Source organism: Ursus maritimus, unplaced genomic scaffold (assembly GCF_017311325.1).
Source record: "Ursus maritimus isolate PB19 unplaced genomic scaffold, ASM1731132v1 scaffold_15, whole genome shotgun sequence".
Lineage (NCBI taxonomy): Eukaryota > Metazoa > Chordata > Mammalia > Carnivora > Ursidae > Ursus > Ursus maritimus.
Genome location: NW_024423897.1, coordinates 62,788,341 through 62,803,492, shown reverse-complemented (window position 1 = coordinate 62,803,492; position 15,152 = coordinate 62,788,341). Strand labels below are relative to the sequence as shown.

General features: G+C 63.0%; 1 protein-coding gene across 1 annotated transcript in view; it reads right to left on the bottom strand.

Moving 5' to 3' along the window:
* The window catches only part of SLC12A7 (solute carrier family 12 member 7), a 43,275-nt gene that overhangs the window by 27,446 nt on the left and 677 nt on the right, over positions 1-15,152 (bottom strand). The window lies entirely within an intron of this gene.

The following is a 15,152-nucleotide window of genomic DNA, read 5'->3' as shown; positions in this document are numbered from 1 at the left end:
GGGGGGGGGGGGTACGTGCTCATGGAGACAAGCGCCCACGGGGTCTGCAGAAGGAGCCCTGTGCCCAGGGGCTGGTGACCTCTGACCTTTGCTCCTGAAGCCAGGGTCCTGGTCCCACCTCCTGGTGCCCCGCCCACAGGCACGGCACCCCCTGGATCCTGCATGGCTTCGACCCTCCGCCAAGAGCCTGCACGTGGCACAGCCACCACCCTATGCCACTGACCGCCAGGGAGGAAGGAGGAAGGTGACCTCAGTGTGGGCAGGGGTGACGCCCAGGCCCCTGGCCAGTAAGTGAGGGATGGCCACCGCTTCTCCCTATTTCTCTGACAGGCCTTAAGAAGCACGCACATCCCCAACACACACGAAACACGCGAACCTCACGAGTTGTGTTCAGAGCGACACAACTTCATTCCTTCCTGGGCAAGAGGACAGGGGGCAGGGGCAGGCGGGGCAGGCGCTCCGGTCCTGGACGTGCGGCTCACAGAGGTGGTCCCAGGCCAGAATGGGCTTTCAGCTGCCACAGCCACATCTGCAGACCCCCTACAGTTAACCAGATGCCTCCAGACCAAGACACGCAGCCCTTGTTAGAACAGAAAAACCCCTCCGCCACCGTGTGGCCCATTAGCGGGCATCTGGCTTTAGACACGGCTCGGCATACGATAAAGCTCCGTGCGTACTTCAGATACCGGGCTACCGTGGACACGACGATGCTCCGGGATGTTAGGAGAAGAGCAGGGAACAGAGCACATCGTATCGTGGGGTTCCTCCTCGAGAAGCATGTGGCACCCCCCACCCCCGCCCCGCAGCACTATCCACAGGGGATCAGGTGAGAGGGCCCCAGGGGTCGCCACCCAAACGGGAACTTCAAGTCCTGAACTGTCCCCCTCGGGTCCCACGGCGCTTCCCCGGGAATCCGGGGGACACACATCTGGACAGACCCCACCGCAGCCTGGCCACACCCCCTGGGTGACGGGAGCCCCACCCGGCCCCATTTCATCAGGGACGGCAATGTCGTCCCACGTATAAAAGCTGCAGAGAGGGACAGGTGGGGTGTGCAGCCCGGGGCCGCACCCCCTTGCTGGCACCCACTCGCGTCCCCCCAACACCGTCCCCGCCTGGGAGTCAACACCCCCAAGGGGGGGCTCCGGCCTGGACGTCCAGAGTCAGAGGAGGCTGCGCAGGGAAGGCGGGGCCCGCCACACGGGGTACGGACATGGACACTCACACACAGGATGACCTCCTCCCAGGTCCGTTCCTGAGCGAGGCAGGAGACCTGCGCCCACCCAGCCCGAGCTCAGGCCACCTGCTGCTCTGACCTATGACCCCCGCCACAGCGGCAGGCTCCCCAGCAAGGAGGGAAAAGTCTCTGAAACCAGCTTTCTCAGACCCCAGGACCCCCCGCGCTGGGACAGAACTCACGGCAAGTCCTATTGGTCCCACTTCCTGACAGACTCCCCAAAATCACCTTGTGAGCGGGGAGGCCTGCGTCAGGACTTCCTGTCAGGAATAACCGAGGGGATGGCGGGTCCAAGACGGTCACCTGTGGACACTGTGCCTGCCTCCGGGCTCCATGGTCCCGAGCTGAAGGGTCACTAGTAAGACCTGTCATCCGCTGCGATTTGGTCACCATCCTCCCCGGACACTCGGGGGTGGGGGCGGGGAAGTCCCCAGTCCATCCCCATGGCAGCTCAAGGTGACAAGGGGGAGCGATCGTGGGCTGGCATGCTGGGCACAGTAGGCAACGCCATCCTCACCAGTCAGCCGAGTGGTGTCCGAAATCCAGACACACCCGGCTCCTGAGTGGCACACCCAGCTGCCCAAGGCCCCCCAGACCCGCAGGGTCCCAGCCTGTGGCACCCGGCCCCCTGCACCGCCACAACCGTCGCTCACCGCCCGGTCTGCACCACATGGCTTCTTTCGGACCTCAGCCCCCCACGCTTGTCAGGGGAGCGCCTCCCTGCACGGCTTCCAAACCTGTGCCCATGTTTCCCACGCTCAGAAAAAACAAGGAGGATGGACAAAACACCAAACAGAATACAAATGGCCATATTTCAACCGGACACCATAAACACCGCAAGAGAGGATCAAGGAAACGGCCCACGTACCGAGTGCAGACTAAATCCTGCACTAAAGACCCCGGGAAACTGGGGACCCCGGGAGGGGGTGCCCTTTCCAGAGACTCGGGTGAGCGTTCCTAAAACCAGCATGGTGTCAGCGAGCACACACTGGCCACCCCAGCCGTCGCATGACCGCGCCCTCACTGCTGGGGCGGGCGGTCAGGGGCCAGCTCTTCACCTCTACCCACACACCCGCGGGTCCACTGTCGGCCAAGGATGCCCCGCAGACCCGTCAGAAGGACAGAGCGCTAGCGATGGGGCTCCCACTAGCCACCCTCCTGAAGAATCTGAGCGTCAGAGTCAAGGTCACAGCACAGACCCCAAATTCACACACTCGTGAACAACGGGGGAAGGACAGGCACACCCATCAAGGACAGAAGGATGGCCGCGGTAGACGCGTGCGCCAGACCCGCAAACAGACACAGGCCCCGCCCGCGGCACCTGCTGCACATCACAAGCCAAGTACGCCCCAGGGGAGAAGCCGGGCCACTGACCTGACCAAGGTCAAGGTTAACACCAGGGTCACAAGCCAGCCTGAGAAAACTCGTGACAGCCATGACTTCAGGAAGCTGGAGACAACTGTGGACACGGACCCACAGAGAAGCTGCACCTCAGGTACACGGTATCGCAGAGGACAGAGACGGGGGCGGAAGGTTCTGGAAGCAGGGAAACCACAGAGACCGGACAGGGCACAGCAGCACGTGGCCCGGTTCCTCTGATAAAGGACACTGCTGGGCCGGCTGGTGAAGCCGGAGGAAGAGCTGTCTCACCATCCAGGCGTCCTGTCGGCCACCCACTCAGCAGCTGACCCGGCGGCTCAGGGAGACCCTGAAGGGCGGCGGGGGGGGGGGGTGCACAGCAAGTGCTGCAGCACGTCATCTGGTGACTTGGGCCAACGGGTCTGCGGGGGTCCTCCAAGTGCTCACAACTCCTCCCAACTCACAGTTAAGGCAAAATCAGGCTTAAAAATATAAACGATTCCCATAGAAAGGAAATCGCTTCTGGAAGGGCTCCCTGAAGGGAAAGCCCAGGCACACCGTGCGGGCCCCGACGGCGACTCGAGCAGCCCGCGCCCCCCACCTGAACCCTGCCAACTGCGCGGGGCGCACCAGCCCCACCAGCCAGTCCGTGGGTGCGACCTGAGAAAGCCATGTCTTCCCCTGGCGTCAGGCGCTCCGAAGACCCCTGCCTTCCCGATGAGTCTGAAGAGTCCCCTCGCTCGATGACGGGGCCCCAGAACAAGCCTGGGCAGAGGAAACCCAGGGGCAGACGGCAGCCCGACTCCACCAGGCCCCGCCGCGTCCTGCTGGGCAGGCCCCTGGAGGTGGCCTCTGCCAGGACCAGGCGGAGGGACAGCCACACATACAACCCACCGTGGCCAGCTGGGGGCCCATCGGTGCTGTGGCACGAGGTCACAGGACTCGTCCCCACACTGTCCGCGGCAAACTCCTCTCCCACTTCCTGCCACAGGAAACGCGCGTCTGGCTCGCCCGCGCATCTAAGCACTGAAAACACTTGCCTCCCATTTACAGAAATCATTCCAAAACCTGTTTGTTGTAACTGCCCATTTGGCACAACAAAGTCACGACTCACTGAGCCCCGAGATCCTTTCAGAGCGAGACACAGCGAGCCCGAGCGCGTTGAAGTGAGCACAGAGTGCAGTCAGCAGCACCCCAAGGAGCGCGAGTCTCGGGGCGGGAGGGAGCCCGTCCCAGGACTGTCCCCGGAAGCCCGCGACTGCCGCGGCCGCTCCTCTGTTCGCCAGAGACAGACTAGGTTTACGGATCCTTCAGCCAGCACCACCTGTGGGGGACAGATGCCCTGGCCCCACGTCCGCTGCACCCCACAAGCCTGAACACAAACCGGGATGGGGCACAGGGCGGGCGCGGCGGAGCCGTGGGAACGCCACACAGGAAAGGAGGAGCCGAAGGTGCCCGAGGGTGTGCACAGAACAGAGTGAGCTCCCTTTAACTCGAAGAGAAGTGGGGGGCCACCCACGGAACTGCGCCAGGGAAGCATGCGCCCGAGGCGGGCGGCACCGCGAGGGGCAGGGCTCATGTGCTGGACTTCCAGAAACCAGCAGCGCCCAGTCATGGTGGTGGTGCAGGTGCGGGGGCCCCGCCGCATGGTTGGCCGTGGACTCGGAGGTGCTCCCACGCCAGACGTGCTTCTCCGTGACCTGGCAGCCCCTTCCCAGAACAGCACACTGAAGGGTCCCACAGCAGCACACGGCCCACGTTGCCCCACCGCCCCACGGCTGCCGGCCCTCCGAGCACTCGGGTCCTGAACCCACCGCCTCATTACAGAACAAAGCAGGGGAACTGCCGCGGGCCAGGAAGCAGGATGCCCTGTGGCCTCCTGGGGCGGAAGAGACACAGGGAAGGACGAGGGCTGCAGGCCACATGGGGCCGGGGGTCGTGGCCACGGGCCAGGGCACGTGGGAGCTCCGCAAGTCCACAACTGTTGCAAACATAAAGCTTACTCAGTCAATGAAGAGGTAATTTTTATCTCAAAGAAACCACAAGGAGAAAACTTAAGAATTGAGGCCTGGAAGGCACAGACGGGCAGGCGCCATTCATGAATGCAGGTACACAAGCCTCCGAATACCACGCGTAGCTCCCACGTGAAGTGATTCAGGCAAAATTCCCCAAGATCCTGAAGCCGCTGGGTGAGAGGCAGAGGGGACGGGTCCCCATCTCGTCAGAACAAAGGGGAGGTGTCCAGTACCAGGGTCACCTGGGCAGTAAGACAGGGACAGGACACCCCATGGCATTCCTGCCTCAAAGCATTTCTCCTGAAAACCACCCCAGGAAAACCGCCATGTATAAATTCTGCGGCATTCTACAAGACTCCTGACCCACATCCTTCAAACATGCTGGTATCAGAACAGACAGCATGTGCAGGAAGGTTCTAGACACACGTCCAGCAAGCTTCATCTGTAAAAGGCCACAGTGCCATTGGAGCACCAAAGACAACGTAAGAACAAGCCCAACAGCAGGGCCATGTGCCAATAAAACTTTATTGACAACCACAGGCAGCCAGGCCTTGGCTCGCAGAGTCTAGCAGCAGGTTCTCAACACACAGGGCAAGTGGCCATCTTTCCTCCACCGTCCTTCCTCCACCCACCCTGCCGTGTTCCCAGCCTCAGTAGCCTTCTGGGCCTCTGCCTCACCTCACAGCAGGTAGGATCAGCCTGTTTAAAGCCCCTCAGCCCAGAGACATCTGTGGAAACCAGATGCCGCGCAAAGGACCACTCCTCTCTGCACCCCGAAGGAACCGTAGCGACCGCACATAGCTGCTGGTCCCCACAGGTTCTAAGGGAAGGCCCAGCAGCACACCTTCTGCACCTGTTACACAGGGCACAGAACTGGTGAGCAGGGCCCCGTCCAAACCCGGGACCCAGAGGCCATGGACAGGCTCTCCCAGGAACAGACCAGACGCATAGTGTCTGCTGGGCCGGAACCAAGGTTCCAGGAAGGAACAGGAGCCTGGAAAGGGCGCAGGTGGGCATGGGGTGTGAGGTCCTGGCCATCACTGTCGTCCTCGTCCCCACGAGGGCTGCTTCGGCTAAAGAACAGTGGCTTCTCCTTCCCGTCTCATTACAAAATGTTCAACACATGTTCTGTGAAAGCCACGGCCCCCCCACCCCAGCACTGGACACACACCCAAGCAGGGACTCTGCGGACGTCTCTCCGAGCTCACAGCAGCTCCCAATGCCCTGTGTCCCTGACTTCACCTCGGGAAGCCCCCCATCAGTTCTCACCCCACTGAACACAACCCCGAGCTCCGTGAATGTGAGATGTGAGCAGGGGCGAGGTCGTTCTGGCAGACCGCACCCCCCTCCCCCAAGCCTGAATCTGATTCCACCCCAGACTCCAGGCTTGCTCGCGGCACAGCCCGCATCCTCGTTGTTCCCAAGCAAACACGGCAGAGTCTAACGCGGTGGGCGGCAACACCCCAGGGCAGAGAGGCCGGGGCTCGCAGAGGCAGGGAGGCTGACCGCGACCTGGTGGTCTGCTACTGACGCCTGCGCAGAGCCCACGTTCCTGCAGAGGGCCGCGGCCCCGTGCTGCTCCCTTCTCAGGTTACAGCGTCCATCGGCCCATCTCCCCATCTCACCGCCTCCTGAGTGCGCCAGACATCACGCCCCGGCTCCTTCCGGTCTGCGTGTGTAACTGGGATGATACCAACATCTCTCCCAGAACGGCTCTCAAGGCAGGGGCAGAGACAGACCTCGGCAGGTCAGCAGCCAGCCCCCTTCCTGCCCCCCCATAGGACGGAGTCCCCTGGGGTGACCGCCTGGTGCACCCGACAGCCAGACCCCAGAGCAGCCTCAGAAAGCCAGATCTCTTTGAAGTGGTTACAGCTGGAATGAAGTGTTTCTAGGTTCCACAACCCTAACAGTGTACTCGTGACCCCAGCCCGTGCCAGCCCCATGCTTCACATCCAGGACCACCGCTAGAACCTGAAATCCGGGCCCACGGGACCCCCCCTGCAGCCAAGGAGGAGTCCTGCACTCAGGCCAGGAAACCACCGCCCAGCTCGAGGTCAGAGTCCCCATGATTTTCACGGCAAATCTCTGGCTCAAGCAGAAACGCTGTGTCGAAATCAGAGGAAGTATCATGAGGACAAGAACCCTCAGGGCCCCCACGCCAGAGACGGCCGCTGACACCTCGTGGCACCCTCTTCAGGGAGGACGGACTAGCCTTTCCCGGGCTGGGTCTCAGGAAAGCGGAAGGAAGGACGTCTCAGGAGCGTGCCCTGCCCTGCAAGGAAGAGAGAGGGCCTCAGGCGGACGGGAAAGTGGACGCCCTTCCTGCCCATGCGGCACTGGCAGGTCCCAGGCCTCCTCGGTGCCACTGAAGCCGCCTGCCCAGGCCTGCAGGGCCATCACCGGAGTCACAGGGAAGGGACGGACGCCAGAGTCGCTCTTTCCTGAATTCCACACTGACCGTCTCACGTCAGCACATTAAACCTGGTTTCCTTTGCCCCCACACCCAGCATGCTCACCAAACAAAAGGCCCTTTACGTAAGGCCATGTCACACTTCTGCCCTGCTCTGGCGTCCCAGATGCAGGATGGAGGCATGACGTGCCCTAACACCGGGATTCGTCCACGCATGAGTGACGTCCACGTGAGCATGGCATCTCACGGAGCCCAGCACCCCAGAGGGGGCGCGTCCAGCCCACAGGGCAGCTGGGCCTGCTTACCGCTCCAAGAGGCCTCCCCTCAAGGACAGAGCCTCACTTGCAAAGCATCAAAAGCATCCTGACCCAGCACTCCTATGACACCAGGTGTGACCCCACTCCAGCCGACCCCCACAAGCAGCCTCGTGGCCGGAGGGCAGCATGGCCTTGGGTTCCAAGCCCCACCCACCAGGCTCCCCACCATCTCCCACTCGCCCCATGCTTCCAGCAAGGAGGTTCCCTCAAGAAACACCTTGGGGACCTCTGGGAGAAGGGGTCGGGAAGGTTCTGGACACTGGAGGAACACAGCCACCTTCCAACAAACCAAGGCCACCACGGCAACTCACTACTACCACTCGGAGGGCCCCTGGTCCCCGAGACCAGGCAGAGGCCCCACGTGCGGCATGTTCTCTTTAAATCTGACTCGGTCCAGAACACAGGGGACGTCTCAGCGGACTCAGCTACCGAGAGGCAGCAATGCAGAAACACAGCACCTGGAGAGCCCGGCTGGCTAGACATGTGTGTGCATTCACACAGCACACATGCACACGTGTGTGCACGCAGATACACGCGCACACATTTCCTCGCACACGTGCACGCAGGGCATCTCTGGGGACCTGCGCTCTGAAGGCCTCACCAGACTGTCCCCCAACGGATGTGCCCCCAGCACGGGAAACGGGGGACCCCCGATCCCCATCAGTCCCTCCTGTGCTGATTCTGGTCTGACCTCTCCCACGACCTCTCCTGTGACTTCTCCCACGTCAGGACCCGCAGTTGGCGAGCTGGGCCCCAAGGAGGAGGTGGCGAGAGTCCGCCAGGGGCACTGAGCCCTCCCCTGCCTCCTGGGGCGGCTCCTGTTACCCACACAGGCTCCCGTCTGGCGGCGACCGAGACCCTGCGGCAGAGGGAGGACGAAACCCAAGACTGACCTGCAGCTCCTCCTCTGATTTCGGCCCCACTCGATCCCTCCCCAGTGGCTGCCCAGCCTCCCTGGGAACCAGCCGACCTGCAGGCGCCGCAGCCAGATGGAGCGGGGAGGTCATGGCCACCTCTGGGGCAGGCCAGCTCCTGGACGGGGAAACTGAGGCACAAGCAGCCCCCCCCCCCGCGGCACCCTGGGAGCACAGGCTGGTGCAGATGAGGAGCGGGACGGCTGCTGCCCACAGGAGAAGTCCCCACTCACGCCAGCGCACGGCCGCCCCCACCTCGTGGGCGGCGCCAGGCCACGGCCACTCAACGGACACAGGCTCGGCTTCCAGCTGCGCACACAGCCCAGAGAAGCTCCCGCTTCACAGAATCGAAAGCAACTCTAAGTGGCAAACAGGCAGAGGCCACGTGTGCTCTCCTCCCGCCACGGAGACGCGGGCCACAGGCCGCGTAGGCACCACACCCCAGGACGCCCCCCTCGGCGACCCAGCCCAGATCACACGGGACTCAGGACAGCACCTCCACCTCCTCCCCCATTGTTCCTCAGAAAGAAACCGCCCAAGAACAGAAAGGAAACAAGCCCACGGCTCGCCAGGGCTCCGGAGCCTCTGCCAGAGACCCAGGCCAAGGCTGTGCACGAACCCCTACTCCTCCCACCAGGGACGCAGGCCTGCAGACCACCACCGTCCCACCCAGGACACAGGGGCCGCGTGGCTGGGCCACCCACCCTGTCCACCCCCAGGACACAGGGTCCACGCGGTTGGGCCTGCCCACCCTGTCCACGCCCCAGGACACCGGGGCCACCTGGTTGGGGCCTGCTCACCGGGACTCCTGGCAGGAGGTTCAAGGACCCACATGATGGCAGCAGCCTCAGACACAAGAGCTGGGGTGCAAACAGGGACAGCTGGCGGGGGGACCTCACTTCGCTGGCCCCGGTCTTGGTCCTGCTGAAGCTGCCAGGCTTATCTGCACAGACCAGACCTCTACTCTCAAGATGGAACTTCCCACCTTCTCATGAGGGAAGGATATTAACCCTCTGTGCTCTGCTGGCCCGCCGACAACACCTCCCTAGGGTCCGCCAGATGGGAGCCCCGTCCCCCGTGGCGCCCACAGCTCACCGCCTGACAGCCTGGACGGCCCAAACTCCCGCGGCCTAGAGACCAGCCCCACCGGGTTCTCCTCAAAGGCTCCCCCACCCCACAGCAGAGGGGTCCTCTTCTTGCCGCCCCCGCGGGCTTGCACTCCCAGAGCGACGTAGAGACGCCTGCCCTGCCCAGCACAGCTGTGGCCCCAGCGCCAACGGACGCGACCCAAGGAGCGCGGGCTAGCGAAGCCAGCTGGGGTGGAAAGCGCCTGGCCCCATGAGCACAGTTAATACCTAACGTCGAACTTTGCCCTCTGGGCGCACATCCGCAGCAGCTGACAGAGAACTCATGTCCCAACGTGGGGGACAGCAGGAGGCCCCGACACGGCCGCAGCACACATGCAACAGAATGCGGGCCGAACGTCCCATGTCCTCCACGCCCTCCAGGCCCGCCCCTGCTGCTGCGCCCCACAGATGCCCTGGTGAGGAGCGGCCCCCGAGGACGGCAGCCCTGGGAAGGTATCCCTGGCCCAAGGTCACCTGTCCCGATGCAGGAGCCTGGGTCAACCTGGGAGCCACCCAGCCAGTGACCCTGACAGAGGGGGCTCCAGTGGGCTGGGAGGGGAGGACGGTCACTAGCACGGTCCCACCTGGCACCACAACCCTGGACGCAGTCCGGCCACCCCGTGGACACTGAGCTGCAGCAAAGACGACCCGTGAACCAGCCACCTCCCCAGCTCCCTTGCGGCCCCAGCCCTGACCAGCTCTGTGCTCACACCAGGCACCGCACCCCTCTCTACACCCCGAACTCCATCCACACCCTCCAGAGACACGCAGTAAGCCTGCCACACACCTCTAAGTAGGACACATTTCGGGCCATTTACGTGAAAGAAACACTCTGAAATTCACGTGAGCCTCAACCACAGAGGGGAAGGCGTGGGCCATGTCCCGTGGCTCCTAGACCCTCGGCAAGGGTGAGGAGGGTGCTCCCACCTGACGACAGCATCCAGAACACCCACAATGCACCAGCCCCACTGAGGCACTGGCAACGACACACGGTTCCACAGGCCCACCAGGCCCCACAGATCTGCCCAGCACAGAGAGGTGGGTGAGGGCGTCCAAGGACACACAGCACAGCAGCCCTACGGCCCACTCCTCCCTGCTAACAGGCATGAAAGCCCAGCTGAGCACATGGCCCCAGGGGCCCGGGGAACTGCACACCCCACACAGCCGCGCTCCTCCAGCCACCACCCCCCAACACTGGGCAGTGAGGCCCCACCCCCACCGGCCCTTCCACAGAATTCCCCTGGGCCATCTCACTGTCCCGTGGCTGCAAACCCTGACTCATCACGCCTCTCTGTCTGGGGCCAGGCTCACCCCACAGACTGCTGCTTTTCACATTCACCCAGGGGGCTGCATTCCGGGGGGCAGGCTGCTGGTCCCCATCACCCTCAGGCAGTCTGACGGCTGCTGGTCCAGCACACCACGTGAGGACAGCTACAGACCCACGTGCCCATGTCACTGAAGAGCGCTGAGAGCGCAAAGGGTCAGTCTGGGGGGTCGGCTGCTCCCCACTCTCGGCCACAGCCCACCTTATGAACAGTAACTGGTGGGTGGTGGCTTCACCAGGATGGGGCAGTTCCAGCCTCCAGGACCCCCATCCCCATGGGCAGGTTACAGCTCAGAGATGCCCCCCAAGTCTGGACAGCCACACAGCCAGGGACCTCAAAACCAGAAGAGGCCCAGAAGCCCGTGGTCTCTGCATGGAGGGGCCTAGCCCTGCCTCCTGGCCACTCTCACTGCTGGCACCACCATCCCCAGCACCTAAGCGTCCCCTCCTGTGAGGCCATGCTGACACCCAGCACCTCATGGCGCTCCATTTTCCCCAGTGCACCATAAATCACATGCCTGTCCCTACAGCCTCTGTGCCCCCAGAAGGAGAGCACAGACTGTTCCGCTCACTGATGCACCCAAGGCTGTAACGGACCAGCCTTGGTGCACCCTCCAGTCTCACAGAACAAACGGCAGCTGCCGTAACCAGCGCCCAGTGGACCCCAGAGGTGGGCAGCCCTTTGGGTAGCTGCCACGGGAGCCAACCCTCACAGGTGTCCCTCGTGCCCAGACTCATGGTGGACACTCGCCCTCCCCCAAGCGCTGACCGCCACCACTGGCGTCCACAGCTCAGATACCCATTCCAGCACAACACAGACCTTCAAACTCAGAAGGTCTGGGGAACTTTCCAGAACACCACAGACCTGGATCTATGTAGCAAGGCTCCTCGCACTGGTTATGGGAACAGATCTCAGATCAGAGGCACAAATGTGTCTCACCACTGCTTCCATGGCCCGGCTGGCACCCCCGCAGGTGCACCTCCACCCACTTCACGGGACAGGGTCCACTGGGGGCTGAGGGAAAGAACAACACCCCAACACCATGTGACCACCAAGCCCCTGTACCCACCTCCATGTGCATGCACACACACAGGCCCACACACGTGCACATACACAAACACACACACCTACACGCACACACGTGTACAAGCATGCACGAGTCCCATACACAGACCCACGTGTGCATAAATGCAACATGCAGACCCACGCATGTGCCTACGCAAACACGCCCACATCCGTAGACCCACGTGTGCACATACGCAAACACGCACACACGTGCACACGCACAAACACATGCACTCGGCGGGGGTACTTATTCAAGAGGGCCTGCCCCCTGAGACCGTCCGGGAACCCAGCAGGTGCACGGAGGAAGTGTGAGCAAGCATGCGGCCACGCGGTCAACGCGGCGAGCTTCCCTCTGTGCTCCTCTGCCACTGAACACGGAGTCTGGTACACAGAACACACGTGTGGGGACCGCGGGCATGACGGGCGCCCTGTGTCAGCGTGACGCCTCCCTCCCTTCCTGAAACCCTGCATCCTTGCCCAGCAGAACAAACCTGGAAGCCATGCTGTCCTCGCTCCCTGACCGCACTGTTCGCAGTACCCCTGCCCAACCCGTCAGCAGCCACACACCAAAAGAAACGTAGCTTGAGGTCTGGGGTCACAGCCTCGGAGCGCAGCCCGCTGCCCGACGGCCAGCCTGCCACACGCCTGGCAGAGCACGGGCAACGCTCCCCAAGGCCGTCCGGGTCAGTGCCTCTGGGAAGCACAGGGTGGGGAAGAAACCCCTGGGTGCCCAACAGGAGCTGAGCCACAGAGCGGAAGCCACCAATGGGACAAGGAGGCTGGAGAGTCTCAGCCACGGACGGGAACACAGGGCAACCGATCCGGTCAACCTTCCAAGGGCTGAGCCCCCGAACCTCCGTGGGGGCCCACGGCCTGTGGCCGTGCCTCATACGCACACCCGCCTGCTCTAGGACCTCAGTCCCCTCTCAAGGCCCAGGAGGGGCTCCACCCAGGCCCAGCAGTCACATGGGTTCCCTGAAGTTGGTAAAAACCCCACACTTGAAACTTAGGAAAGCATCCCACTCCTCGCCACCTCCCCTCTGAGATATTTTCACCAAGAAACACAACACAGGCGGACACAGAATCTATCCTTCCCACTTGCAATCTCTAATCACAGGAAAATGCAGGACAAATGTCCTCAACAAGGCACAGGACCCCAGGCAAGACAAACCTGTCATTCCAGAACACACCCCCACGTCAGGAGCAGAGGGTGGGGAGGGTCCAAGGCGGAAGCTGATGCTAATGCTGGCCTCCACTTCCTGTGCTGACCTCCCTCTGCCCCAGCCTCTACAAAGCACCCCCCGGGAGAAGGGCCTGGTCCCCCGGCTCTAAAGCACCAGCCACAGGCCTGTCGGAGGGGCAGAGCCGGGGGGCATCGCAGCAGGGCAGCTAGGGTCAGTGCTTGGCTTCCTCCAGCCTCCGCACTGACAGCTTGAAGCTGTGGGGACCTCCCACGGCCAGAAGACAGGACCTGGCTTCAGAGTGCACTTGATGACCCCGTGTCTGCCCGGGGTGTGTGGAGCAGCAGCCCGGGGGGCGTTCAGGCTCCTTCCAGCTCTGGGTCACAGTTCACTAGCCCTCACCAAGGCAGGGCAGACCCTGCCAGGCCAGGTGGGCCTGCTGAGGACAGGGCCGCTCCTCCCGGCCTGCAGTCACTCTCCACACACCCTGGGCCCTCAACCTATAGGCCTTCTCTCCCCAGACAGCCCAGGACTTCCAGAAACACCTCAGGAGGATCTCCCCAGCCTTGCTTCCCCACCACCAGGAGGCCCACCCAGAAAGCCAGGAATTTCCCTGGGGCATTGGCCAGAGTGCCAGCAAGCCTGGGACAGGGCCAGATGTGGCCACTGCTGGGACCTCGGGGTGCGCACCCCGCACCTGACCTGCACAGTGGGCCTTCGGGAGGGGCTCAGGCCTGGCCTTCCAGGCTCACAAAGGACCCTCCCTGACAAGCAGAGTGCAGCTGCCTCCCCAGCCCCCTTGTCACACCAGTGACGCAGTGCCAGTCAGACGGCACCTCTGAGCACCAACGGCACTGTGGGACCTTATGTGAAACATGGAAGCCTGCCATAGCAGAGTCCCCGAAAGATAAGCGCAGGGACACGCACAGGACGCTACCCTCTTTCCCAGGGAAAAGGAAGAGTGTAGAGCACAAAACGTCAAAGACCCAGTGACTTCTGTGCGGGCTCAGCTCGGGATCACAAGCGCAGCTCCGAGGCAGGCTTTGCGAGAAGGTGAGCGCGAAGCCCACGACAGCATCTGCCCGCACTCCGGAGTCAGAGATCCCGCGAGGCAACGAGATTCCAGGCGAGCCCTTGGCAGGAAGGGAAGGAGATGAAAGCTGAGAGAGTGGGCAGCAGTCAGTGAGGGCGGGCGGGGGCTCAGGACCCCGGCCCCCCACCAGCCCAGATGGGCACTACGCCCAGCCCTCCTGGCAGCCGCAGGGCCTGGCTCTGAGCCCATGGGCCCAACAGCACCACGCAGAGCTTCTAAACGGAGGGACAAGGAAACGAGCAGGAAGAAAATTACCCCACCTTCAAAACAAGACACACTCCAACTCTGGAAGGAAAGGACCGCAGTCCGCCCAAGAAGGGGCCAGCGGATGGGCTGCGGGACACGCAGGCAGGGCTGCAGAGAATCCTCTGGAAACGTGAGGCACTGCTGGTGGCCGCTGGGACACGGCTCTACCCAGGAGGACGATGCCAGAGCTCAAAACCAGGGAGAGGCTGCGCACAGGCTGCCTTCACCTGCCACCTGCTCGCGAGCCCTCAAGCCAGGCAGCGGCCACCACCTGTCCCAGGCCCTAGGACACACACAGGAAAGCTGGACAGGGGCCTCACCCCACGGGGGGAAGGGACACCTAAGGAGGGGGTGCACCTGAGGGTGGCTGCTGCTAGAAGGTGCCTGGCCTTACCACGGGGTCTGGGCCACCGGGAGCACGGAGCCTCTGCCCAAAGATAGTGGACTGTTCTCAGAGGACCCCAATTCTAGAGCAGAGCTACTGGGGGTGACCCACTCATCACCCCGGGGGGAACCTGGGGTATGGAGCCTGGAGAACAGAGGGAGCAGGCCTGGGGGATGCCCCGGAGAGAAAGTGAAAGCACTAGACACCTCCTGAGCCCAGAAACAAAGAGGGTCCAGAGGACCCCTCCGCCACACCACAGCTCTGCTGAGATGGGGCGGCCCCTCCCCCAGCCCCGCCGGGCCGGCCTACCTTCCTGCGGATGACCCCACAAAAGCGCGGGTTTGTGGGCAGTCAGGAGGCCCACAGTGCTGGGCTCTCGGCCGGGCTTATCGGACCGGCGGCCCTTTGCCCCAGCGCGCAAGAGCAGAGCAAAGGCAACAGGAAGGAAGCAGGAAGGCGCTCCGGCGGCCCTAGCGGG